At 42.3% G+C, this 12,705-nt stretch overlaps 1 pseudogene; it reads left to right on the forward strand.

The window, feature by feature from the left end:
* The first annotated feature begins 787 nt into the window (after positions 1-787).
* Positions 788-9,023, forward strand: LOC129149978 (ferritin light chain-like; annotated as a pseudogene).
* Positions 9,024-12,705: the final 3,682 nt, after the last annotated feature.

The following is a 12,705-nucleotide window of genomic DNA, read 5'->3' on the forward strand; positions in this document are numbered from 1 at the left end:
GATAGATTTAAACTGGCATTGACATGTTTGCTATTGCTTAAAGGTACACAGAAGCAAATTCCCACAGATTCTTCCATTAGGGAATCTGTTATTGGAGAGGGATTATTGTAACAAAACAAAACACAAGAAAAGAGAAAAAAACAAAAACAACAACAAAAAGAGAAAGAATGGTAGATCTGCTTTTTTAATTTTCTAATATTTATCTTTATTGTTGAAAGTATTATAGATGTCCTTCCCCCCCATTAACCCCTTTCACCCTGCCCCCTCCCCAGACCTTCACTGCACTATTGTCTGTGCCCATGGGTTATGCATATCCTATATAATAAAAACATAGTATGCAGATTGTCTGAGGGTTCAACCAGGGGTCGGGATGGCTAGAGGGAGGGAGGGAGAGAGACCCTGGCCAGCGGCAGCAGGTGGCCGACAGCCAGGGGAAGGGAGAAAGTACTTGGTAGCTGCTAGGGACCGTACCAGTGTATGAATTTCATGCACTGGGCCTCTAGTCTACACTAATAAAAGAGGAAAATGCTAATTGACCATACCTTCGCTATGCCCACAGCCAATCAGAGCGAGTATGCAAATTAACCCAACAAAGATGGTGGTTAATTTGCATATGCTGAGGGAGGGAGGAGTGAAGACTGAAGACAGCATAGAAGGAAGAAGGAGGGAAAGCGGAAAGCAAGACGGCTGCCAGAGGGAAAGCGCGGGAGGCGGCGGCCGCAATGGCGGTGGTGGGCGGGGTGGGGCGGGGCAGGTGGTGGCGGCGCGCGAGGCTGTGGTGGCCGCAATGGCATCAATGCTGGCGGTGCGCTGGCAGCGGCGGGTGGTGGTGGTGCGCAAGTCTGCGGCGGCTGCTTGCAGGAATCTTCCTGCAATGGGCCACTAGTATACATATAAATTCTTTGGTTGATCTCTTCTCCTCCCCCCTTCCCTCTGGAATACATCAGTCTGTTGCATGCCTCAATGTCTCTGGACCTATTTTGTTCGTCAGTTTATTTTGTTCATTAGATTCCACATATGAGTGAGATCATGTGATACTTGTCTTTTTCTGATTGGCTTACTTCACTTAGTATAATATATTCCAGGTCCCTCATGCTGTCTCAAAGGGTAAAAAAGTCCTCCTTTTTTACAGCTGCATAGTATTCCATTGTGTAAATGTACCACAGACTGCTTTTTAAAATTAATTTATTTATTCTTTTTCAAATCTTTAATCTGTCTTCTCTCCTGATTTCTTGCTTCTTGGGTTTTTTTGTTTGTTTGTTTGTTTGTTTTGTTTTTGCAGATTTTTTGTTATTTTTCTTCCAGATCCTATCCTATGACTCTTATTACCAAAATGCTTTCTCAAAATATTTGGGTATTGGCTCTGGCCGGGTAGCTCAGTTGTTTAGAGCAGTGGTCGGCAAACTGCGGTTCGCGAGCCACATGCAGCTCTTTGGCCCCTTGAGTGTGGCTCTTCCACAAAATACCATGTGTGGGCACGCACGTACAAGGCAATTGAAACTTCGTGTCCCATGCGCAGAAGTCAGTTTTCGGCTCTCAAAAGAAATTTCAATCCTTGTATTTGATATTTGGCTCTGTTGACTAATGAGTTTGCCGACCATTGGTTTAGAGCATTGTCCTGATACACCGTGCACAGGACCTAGTTTGCAGGTTCAATCCCCAGTCAAGGCACATATCATATAGAAGCAACCAATGAATGCATAAATAAGTGGAACAACAAGTCATTGTTTCTCTCTCTCTCTTTCTCTCCCTCTCTCCCCCTTCTTCTCTCTCTCTCTCTCAAATTAATTTTAAATTTATTTTAAAATTGTCTTAGTGTGATATGATTGCTGTCACAAAGTACCAGAAATTGGGGGGCTTAAACAATAGAAGTGTATTTTTCACAGTTCTGGATGCAAGAAGTTCAAGGTGAAGATGTTGGCAGGGTTGGTTCCTTCATGAAACAGGAAGAACCTATTCCATTCCTCTGTCTAAACTTCTGCAAACTTCGCTGGTCATCTCTGATGTTTGGCTTGCAGCTGTATCACCCCAATCTCTGCCTTCATCTGCACATGGTACTCCTGTGTCCACATTTCCCCTCGTTATAAAAACATCAATTATATTGGATTTGGGCCCACCCTAATGACCTCATCTTAACTTGATTATCTGCAAAAATAAGGTCACATTCACAGGTACTAGGGGCTAGGATGTCAACATATTTCGGGGCAGGGGAGGAGATATAATTCAACCCATATCAGGTATCTTAAGATTAGTCACATGACCCAAACAGTGCTGAATATTGTGATTTCTTCTCTGCATGCCAGCAGTATGACAGGGATCAATTAGGGACCACCAAACTAAAGAATTCTATGATCCTATTTATTAGAGGTAGAACTCAGATCAAGTCTGGGTTCCAGCCATTAGATTCGCATGCAAGTAATATTTCTCAAGTGGTCACAGAAATATAGTTTTGGGATAAAACCCCTTCCATGCTTTGACAATTTTAGGGCTGTCTGATGCTTTATTGTAGGAGAACTGATTTCTGATCTATTTTGGTAACATTTCAGCTGTCCACTAGGCCTTCTATAGAAGTGTCACTGGGCTAGGAAAAGAGGGACAATTGAACAGGAAGAGGATATTCTGAAAAGGGCTGCAGTAGGGGAGCACGGGTCAGAATTGCTAGACTGAGATCTGCCTGCAACAATAGTATAGACATTTTGCTCAGAGGTCCCACTTGGCTTCTATAGCCTCTCAGATTCCTGTGGCTTTCAATCCTGCTGCTCTCTGATAGAAAATGTGTCCCATTCTAGGGAGGGACAACAACATGCTGTCAACATCCATTGTATACCACCCAAGTAGTTACGTCAACCCTCTCACGATCAGCATGAGTCCTGTGGCTGAAGGAAACTTTCTCACCATCTGTATTCAAGCTGCCATCTTCCAACTGTCATTACAAATTCCAGAATGCTAGACAAAAAGCACAGAGCCATCAACACTGGGATTATTAGACTTGTTTTTAAATATTAGCCTTGCAATTTAAACGGCTGAATATTCATGGGCAAGTTACCATTTTTCTTTGTCTGTAAAATCAATATAATTATAATCTCAACTTTATAGGGTTGTTGTGAGCATTACATGAGGTTATGCATGTAAAGGACTTAGCAGAGTGACTGGCATATTGTAAATGGTGTTGAAAAATGAGTTGTTATGTTGCTAAGGAACAAAACATTTTAATGACGGGAGAAAAAGGTGGTAAAGCCCTGATCTTCATTGCTTCTCTGTTAGAATACCCATGTGGTGCCTTATTCTAGGATTCAGTGGTTTCTCACTTAAGTAGATTTCTCATCAATAAAGACATGAATCTCTCAGAACAATGTCTGTTTGGCTTCAGGGTGACCCATTTTGGGGATTGAATCATGCCACTGGAAATTTTCTCCGCAGCTAGTGAAGCATCACACCAGAGGCAGACTATGCCTTGCTGAACTATCACTCTTGCTGGAGGAATTCCAGCAGTGGTGCTCCTCCCAGGCAAATAGGACATCCAGGTGCCATCGCTTTATTTTTAAAAATATATTTTTATTGATTTCAGAGAGGAAGGAAGAGGGAGAGAGAGATAGAAACATCCATGATGAGAGAGAATCATGGATCGGCTGCCTCCCACAAGTCTCCCAGTGGGGATCGAGCCCACAACCCAGGCACGTGCCCTTCACCGGAATCAAACCTGGGACCTTTCAGTTCGCAAGCTGATGCTCTATCCATTGAGCCAAACCGGCTAGGGTGGTGCCATCGCTTTAGAATGTGTCCCACATTTTCAAAATGGTTCAGACAAAAAGTTAAAGGAAATGATAAAGTAAATTAATCCAGAGAAATCATCTGTATGTCATGGAACGGTTTCATATATTCAGCTCTTATGGATTGAGAATTTAATATGTATCAGGCACTATACTAGGTATTAGGTATGCAAAGGTGAATGAAATAGACATTGTGCCTGTCCTCCATGGAGCTCACTATTGGGTGGGTGTGGGCAATGGAGGCATGTAGGCTAATAAGTAGGTAATCCATAAATACATAATTATAAAATGAGAGCATCTAACAAAAGGTAACAAATAGCTATTCATAAAGAACAATGAATGGCAATAGGGATCAGAGAAGGTCTGTTTTAATCAGTAATGTTTAATATTCAACTTCAAAAATAATGAGACATTCATTAAAGAGCATTCCAGACCTTGATAATGGCAAAACAATCACTCCAAGGCAGTGGTGATCTCAGCTAGTCCAAGGAATTAAAAAGAGGCAGTTTGGTTGGAGAGTAGTGGTGCGGGGGAGGGAGCGCATGGGCGGAAATGAGTCAAATAAGGTAGAAGATATAAGCCTGGGGCAAGATCAAGCATGGTGTTTCTGGTTATAGCATTGAGTTTGAGCATTAACAAAAAGGAAATGAAGAATGAATTAAAGGAAAACCAAGAGGAAACTGTCTTTCATCTCTCCCTCCCTTCCCTAACTATTTAACCAGTGTTTACTATGTACCAGTATTATTCTAGTCACTGCAGATAGTGAGCTAAACAAAAAAGGTAAAAATTTAGCCCTGGAGTTTCTGACATTCTCGTCAAGAGGCTGTTGCCATAGTCCAGGATGAAGGAGGGGCAGTAAAGATGGAAAAAAAATGGAAGGATTCATCTTCTCACCACTCCACACATAAATTCTCATACTCCCACCATCAAAATGGTTCCTTTAGCTCTCCTTTCTGACCTCTCCCTTACCCAGCTGTCATCTGATTCCATATCTCATTTCCAGAAAATGATGATAATGAAAAAAAGCAAGAGAAAGAGACTGAAAATAGAAATCAATATATAAATCGAGACATGAATCAAATGCAGGAAAGAAACATTTGGGAAGAATGAATGATGGCAGATTGCCAGCATCAATGTGCTCACTGAAAGAAGAAATGGGTGATGTCTTAGGAGAAGGATGGATTAATCTGGTTCACTCGGAGAGATTAGGTGTAAGATTTTATCAACTCAAACTCCCCATTCATTTTCTCTTTCTGACACTGATGGTGGGCTGAATCTTGGGACCTCTACCTCAACTTTAAAGAAAATGGCATGTATTGTAAGCAGCTAGTGTCACCTAGAATATAGGTTCTAGAAAGACAGAAAGGGGTACTTCCCATGAGTTTCCTCTGTTGTAGCTACTAGTTGCATGTGTCTCTGGACCACTTAATAATATGTCTAGTCTGGTTTGAGATGTAGTGTAAGTGTAAAACACTCATTGGAGAATTCATACAAAAACAAAAGTATAGAATATCTCATTAATGATTTTTATATTGATTATATGTTGAAATGATATTTTGGATATTGGGATAAATAAAATATATTATTAAAAGTAACTTTACCTATTTCCATGTACCATTTTTAAGTGTGACCACTAAAATTTTAAAATTATATATATAATTTTTCATTGGATAGCACTTCTCTAGATAATAATAGTAACTAATACTTACTGAGCATCCAATGCATTCCAGACACGGTTCTAAGCATGTTACATGTATCTTCTAGTTTTAATCCTCACAATAAATTTCAAAATATATATTAATATAGTTTCATTTTTACAAATAAAGAAACCAAGGCATAAGGAGCTAAGTCAGTGGTCGGCAAACTCATTAGTCAACAGAGCCAAATATCAATAGTACAACGATTGAAATTTCTTTTGAGAGCCAAATATTTTAAACTTAAACTTCTAATGCCACTTCTTCAAAATAGACTCGCCCAGGCCGTGGTATTTTGTGGAAGAACTGCAGTTTGCCGACCACGGGGCTAAGTAACTTAACGAAGCTCATACAATTGGATAGTGGCAGAGCTGGGATTCAAACCCAGCCTGGCTCCAGAGCTCACAGTCATTCACCCCATTTCCCTACCTCTTGGTGTTGAGTTGAAAGTTGCTTCAGCATTTTACACAGAGCAAGGTCAGTATAAGGAAGTCAATACAACTGTGCATTAATTAGCAGTTTTAGGTTGTAAGAAACAAAGATGCAGTCAGGTTGCCTGAGTTGATGGGGATTTATTATAAGGATAGAGAAGCAAGAAAAGAGTCCTAGCAATGTCAACATCAGGTTTTGTGAAGAACTGGAAACTTACTCAGAATACCACAGTATTCCAGTGAAAGACAGAATCTCAGGCTAACATTCTTGGGTCTTGGCTTCTCTCTGCCTCTGTCCAAATCTGTTACTGACTAATTGCCTCCTGGCTTCTATCTGCATAAGACTTCTACTATCTGCCTTCTCTCCGCATTTGGTTTCTACACATCTTTATTGTCTGTATGATTAACAGGCTGAGTTACAATCCATAGGCAACTGGATTGGCTAAATTGGACACTCTCAATACAGACTGGGTCTAGTAGCAGAATTTTCTGCCTGGCCTTCCTCACGTTTAGCTGTTTTTGGAACAGACTCCATCACTGGATGGCTGCTTCAGACAGTGTTACAAGATCATATGACCCACATAATCATATGATAGCAAGATTTGTTTATGTCACTAAGTGCATTTACACTCATTCGTTCACCAAATATTCATTGGGTATCTGCTATGTGCTAGACAATGTTCTTGGCATTTAGAATTCATTCATGAAAAAAAAAAAAGATAAAGATTTCTGTTGTCATGGAATTTACATTCTAGCCGAGGAAGGTAGACAATAACTAAGAAGCGTAATAAGGAAAGTATAAAGTTTGTTAGAAGGTGATAAGAGCTATGGAGAAGAAAGTGAAGTAAAAGGATTGAGAGTGTTGCTAGGTAGGAAAACAACTCACAATTTTACACGGTGTGATGAGCCTCGTCAAGAAGGTGAGATGTGCAAAGATATAAAGGAGGAGAGGGAGTTAGCTAAGAAGGAGCTGGAGGAAGAGCATTTAGGCATATGGAACAGCTAGAGCAAAAGCTATAAGCCTGGCATGTTTGAGGAACAACGAGGTTAGAATGTAAAGCAGAATGAGGAAGCTGGAGAGAAGCAGGGGATGCAGCTGAAAGGTCAGATCAGGTTGTAGTTTGTAGGCCTTTGCAAGGATTATGGCTTTTACCCCAAAGAAACAGGAGTCATCACAGGGTTTTAGCAAAGAAGGGACATGATTTGTCTTACCTTCTAAGAATACTCTGGATGTTGGATTGCAAGTAGACTGTTAAGAGCCAAGTGTGGAAACTAGGAGTCCTGTTAGCAGGCTATTGCAATGCTCCAAATAAGAAATGATAGTTATTTGTGACTGGGTGATAGGTGTAGAGGTGGTGAGAAGTGGCTAATTTCGAATATATCTTAAATCTAGAACCAAAAAGGATTTGTTCACATATTGGATGTATTGAATGAGAAAGGTTAAAGTCAAAGATCATTCCAAGGTTTTTGGCCTGAGAAATTGGTAGGATGGAGTTACCATTTGTAGTGGTATTTCTCTCTTTTCCGCGTCATCACAGAAAAGGTACTGGTCCAGTTGCTGAGTGGAGGAGCTGGGGATTAAGAAATTAAAGAAAAAAAAAGAGACCAAGAGGCATAAATAGATTCATGAAGCTGGGGCTGGGTGGGACACCATCTTTCCTCTCTGATGGAAAGGCTGCAACGACGACCACCCGAGCCACGAGCCACGCAGCGCGTTTATTTAATAGGCCTAGATTTACATATCTAGTCCCGCCCCTGCTGATACCTGGGCTGCTATGAAGTCAGAACTGATTAACATGTCCAGCCTCATTGGGGAAGCATGTTCCCAGGGCGTGTCTCTGCCTACACCCTGAGTTCAGCTGACGATAATTAAGGAAAATGCCCATGTGTCTTCCCAGGTGGCCCTCTACACCATTGATCATGACGAGGAAGGGGTGCTGGGAATATCAAGTTTAGTTTTGGCTAAATTGAGTTTGACATGAATATAAACATTTAAGAGGACCTACTGAGTAGGCAGTTGGATATATGAGTTTGATGTTTGCAAGGGAGTTCTGGATTTAAAATAAACATTTGAGAGCTTTCGGAATGTAGACAGTATTTAAAGCTATGAGACTCAGTGAGATCATTAAGATAGCAAAGATAGACAAGGAAGAGAAGAGGGACAAGGACTGAACCTTGGGGTGTTCCAACATTAAGGGCTTGCATAGAAGAGCAAAATCTAGCAAAGGACACAGATGAGTCACTGGTGATCTAGAAGAAAAATACGAAGAGTGTGATGTCCTGGTAGGCAAGTGAAGAGAGTAGTTTGAGAAGGAAACAGTGAGAAACTATATACAATTTCACTAATAGGTCAAGTAAGAACAGGACTAAGAACTGACCATTGATTAACAATGTGGAGGTCATTGGTGACTGAGATAAGAGCAGTTTTGAGCAGTGCACTCGGAGGTCCTGGATCTGTCTTTTGCCTCAACAGTGTTTGGACAGAACAGACCCAGGGACGCCCCTTCTTCCAGCCTCCAACCACTCTCCTGTGTCTCATCCAGTCACCACCTTCAGAACCACCTCTGGGACCAGCCAACGCACTGTTTATTTTTTCTACCTTAACTCCTTATTGATGAACAACCACGAGCTCCCAAATTTGTCAGAATTATTCCACCGAGTTAGACCTGCGGTCAATCGCCTGGCCAACCTGCATCTGTGGGCCTCCTACACCTACCTCTCTCTGGGCTACTATTTCGACCATGATGATGTGGCTCTGGAGGGTGTGGGCTACTTCTTCCGTGAGTTGTCGGAGAAGAAGCATGAGGGTGCTGAGAATCTCTTAAAGTTGCAAAACAAGCATGGTGGCCACATCCTCTTCCAGGACGTGCAGAAGCCTTCCCAAGATGACTGGGGTAAAACTCAGGACGCCAGAGAAGGCGCCCTGGCCTTGGAGAAGAACCTTTACCAGGCCCTTTTGGAGCTGCAGGCCCTGGTTCTACCCGCACAGACCTCATCTCTGCGGCTTCCTGGGGAAACACTTCCTGGATGAGGAGGTGAAACTGATCAAGAAGATGGGCGACCCCCTGACTAATATCTGCAGGCTGGCCACCCCCCAGGCTGGGCTGTGCAAGTATCTCTTTGAAAGGCTCACCTCAAGCACGACTAGGAGCCCTTGGAGCCCAGAGGCCTTGCAGAGGCTCCTCTGCATCCCCCTGATGTCTCTGGCTTTTACCTGAACCTCTTCCCGAAACTACTAGCCATTCTTTTAACCACCCTGGAGCCCTCTCCCATGCATTGGACCAAATGAAACAAAGCTTTTTGCAGCTCCCCCTTCACACCGCCCCCCCCAAAAAAAAGCAGTATTGGTGGAGTGGAGTGGTGGTGGATGCTGACTGGAATAGTTTTAAGAGATAGTGAGAAGAGAGGAATGACAGACAGAGTCTATAGATAACTCTTTCAAGGGACTTGCTATAAAGGGGAGCAAAGGACTCAGGTGTAAGTTGGTGGGGGAAGTCAAGTGAAGATAAAGTTTTACTTATTTCTTTTTTCTAAGATGAGAGGACTTACATGTTAACATGCTGATGGGGATGATCTAGTAGACAGTGAAAATGGATGGTATGGGAAAGAGAATTCAGGAGTGAAGTTCTGGAGAAGACAGAAGGGATGGGATCTGGTACCCATGAAGAGGGCATGCTTTTAGACAGGAACATGCTTTTAGACAGGAGAAGTTGATCCATTAGTAGGTGGGAAGGTGGGAGATATGCTGTGGAAGTCTGTGGAAGGTCACTTCTGCGTGAAGTAGGGAGTAATGTCATCATCTGGTAGGGAGGGTAGTGAGCATAGTGGTGGAGTGGTGGGTTTCAGTAGATAAGAGATGATTTGGAATAATCTTCTGGGAGGATGGGAAAGTGAATGGATTCTAGACAGTGAGGGATTCCATATGCAGCCTCTGAGGACAATAATTTATTGTTGGTCGTGTGTGTGTGTGTGTGTGTGTGTGTGTGTGTGTGTGTGTGTGTGTTTTAATGGGGTGAAATTTGTCTTCTACTTGTTTGAAATGAGTCAAATGCTGGCCAGGTGGGGCAGTTGGCAAAGGAGAAGGAAGGAGATAGTTTTTCAAAAGCTGAGCTAGAGCTGGGCATCAATGATTAAAATAGGCATGTAATTTATCTCTTTTATTACACTTCTAGTAAATGCTTAACTAGCTTAGGGAAGACAGAGAGAGAGAGAGAGAGAGAGAGAGAGAGAGAGAGAGAGAGAGAGAGAATGGTGCACAGCCATATTAGAATTTGGAGACTTAAAAATATGTCATTCTGCAGAATTTAGTGTCCTGGCTTTGGCCCAGTGGATTATTGAAATAGATGAACAGCTCCTTAACTGATCACAGTATGAAATGAAAAAGCTCTCCAAAAGTTCTGCCTAAAGGTTTGTCATATTAAAATTTATTTCCAAGTTTGGAATCTCTATAGCCTCTAAATAAAAGAGAAAAAAGTTAAAAAGAAAAGAGAGCCAGGGTGAAAAATGATGATGACAGAATGATGAGGATGGGACATTTTCTCGTTGTCTACCTCTCTTGGCAGAAAACCTGATAAACCAGAACTTCTCCATTATGATTTTCAGAGGGCTTGACTATGAGTATAAGATATAAAATAATATCAGAAGAGTGGATGTTATCAGACAAACCCACGTTCATTCTCTCCAGAGAAAATAGGAGTGATTCTCAAGTTCCATTTACTTTTGGGACTTAGTGAAATCATATTAGCAGGCTTCTGTAATGTGTAGGCTTTAGCACATTTATGGAGATGAATGCATTATTAAATATCTCATACCTTGATCTTCAAGATTTTCTTTTTAAAAAATATATTTTATTGATATTTACAGAGAGGAAGGGAGAGGGATAGAGAGTTAGGAACATTGATGAGAGAGGAACATCAATCAGCTGCCTCCTGCACACCCCCTTCTGGGGATGTGCCCACAACCAAGGTACATGACCTTGTCCGAAATCAAACCTGGGACCCTTCAGTCCGCAGGCCGATGCTCTATCCACTGAGCCAAACCAGTTAGGGCTTTCAAGATTTTCTTAAAGTATTTTTGTTAAAATGAATAAAATGGATGCTTTGGGCAAAAATTTCTTTAGACTTTTCACACCTGTTCCTATAGTCTTGTGTTCAACCAAAATCTGGGGAGGACAACCTTCTGGACTCTAAGACCCATCACCCAGGTCTGACAGCCTGGCTCACAACCTGTGGAAGGGCTGGCTATACACATGCTTAGGAAAGCATCTGCTTTTCCTTCTTCTAGAGCAAAAACACAAGCTAATCTCTATAGAGTTGAAACTTTGTCTTTGTTATCTGTTTTAAATCAAAAGCAGGGATGCTGTTAGCTAATCAGCAGCATAGAGTACCTACCAGTTGGGAATAGGTTAGTGACCTCAGATTTGATCTGCCCATTACACTGTGCCTCTCAAAGGCTTAATGTATCAAGGGGTAAATCAGAAGAACATTCTATTTTTTACTCATTCATTACACTTCTGGGGTTTATCAAGAATTCAAATTAGAGAGAAGGATATGCAAAGGTAGGCATAATTTCCTAACCATTTGCCCTCCTCCCCCAGAATCCACATTTTAATTCAACTGGTATTAATTGAGTGCCCACTATGTGTCAAGAACTTGCTATTTTTTTCAGTTTAAACTGGCTCTTAGATAAGGGCTAGTGAGAGGACCATCCATTTGATGAAGTTAGGTGTAACTTGATTTAGAGAATTACCTTTTAGGACTGGAAAGAGATTGACATTCATACATTGATTCAGGTCCCTTACCTATAAATGGAACAAGTGGTCATCATTTGATGATAGAAAAAAAAAAAAAAAACCCAAATCTTCCCAAATTACTTACCCAGTGGCTTAAATTTCCACCATTAAGAAAAAAAATAAATCCGGAGGAACCAAGATGGCGGCAAAGCAACTAAACTGTGCCGCGCACAACAATTTCAAAAGTACAACTAAAAGACAAAACATCTACCACCCAGAACCACGGGAAAGCTGGCTGAATGGTAGATTTACAACTAAGAAGGAAAAAGAAAGAACAAACGCGGAAGGGCTGAGGTATGGAAGCGCGTAAATCAGACTGGTGGCGGGCAATGGGGCGCGCGGCTTTTTTTCCAACCCGAAGGGAGATAAGCTCCCGATCACTCTGAAATCCAGTTTCTGGGGATGCGCGGGGGACCCAGATGCCTATGGGGAGAAGCTGGACTCTCGGCCATCGTGTTGGAAAGTGAGAGTGACTTTCTTGCTGAGGTGCGCCCAGCAATCAGTGTTTACTGAGCAGGGACTTGGAAATGTGGAAAGGCAGAAAAGGCAGAAAAAGCAGACTAGCAGCCATTGCTGTTTGCCATGCCCTAGCCTAGTGACGCCCTGAGACCCTGCCCTGCCCTGAGACCCGCCCTGCACATTCTACAAACCTGCCCATGCTCCAAACAGCAGCTTTTGCATATAAATGGCCTGCCCTGTGGCAGCTTAACCAAATAAACTGCAGCTCCAGTCAGACTGCTCCAAAACCACCCAAGCTAAGAGGAGAAAACTGCAGTTTTTGCTGTAACTCCTGCTGAGTGGCCTCAGACAGTAGCTGACCTGCACCCCATTGGAGATCCAGAAACGAGGGCATCTAGTGGTCGGTGTGAGACGACACCAGATTTCAACCATTCGCATAAGGGACACATTCAAGAGGCAGACTCAGTGAGCACCAAAGCCCTACTGGAACAAGTCCCGGCCCATAAACGTGTCTCCAGCACAGCAATTCTTCCTTTATAGACACAGTGGGTCCTCACAGC

The sequence above is a fragment of the Eptesicus fuscus genome, chromosome 8 (genome assembly GCF_027574615.1).
Source record: "Eptesicus fuscus isolate TK198812 chromosome 8, DD_ASM_mEF_20220401, whole genome shotgun sequence".
NCBI classification, from domain to species: domain Eukaryota; kingdom Metazoa; phylum Chordata; class Mammalia; order Chiroptera; family Vespertilionidae; genus Eptesicus; species Eptesicus fuscus.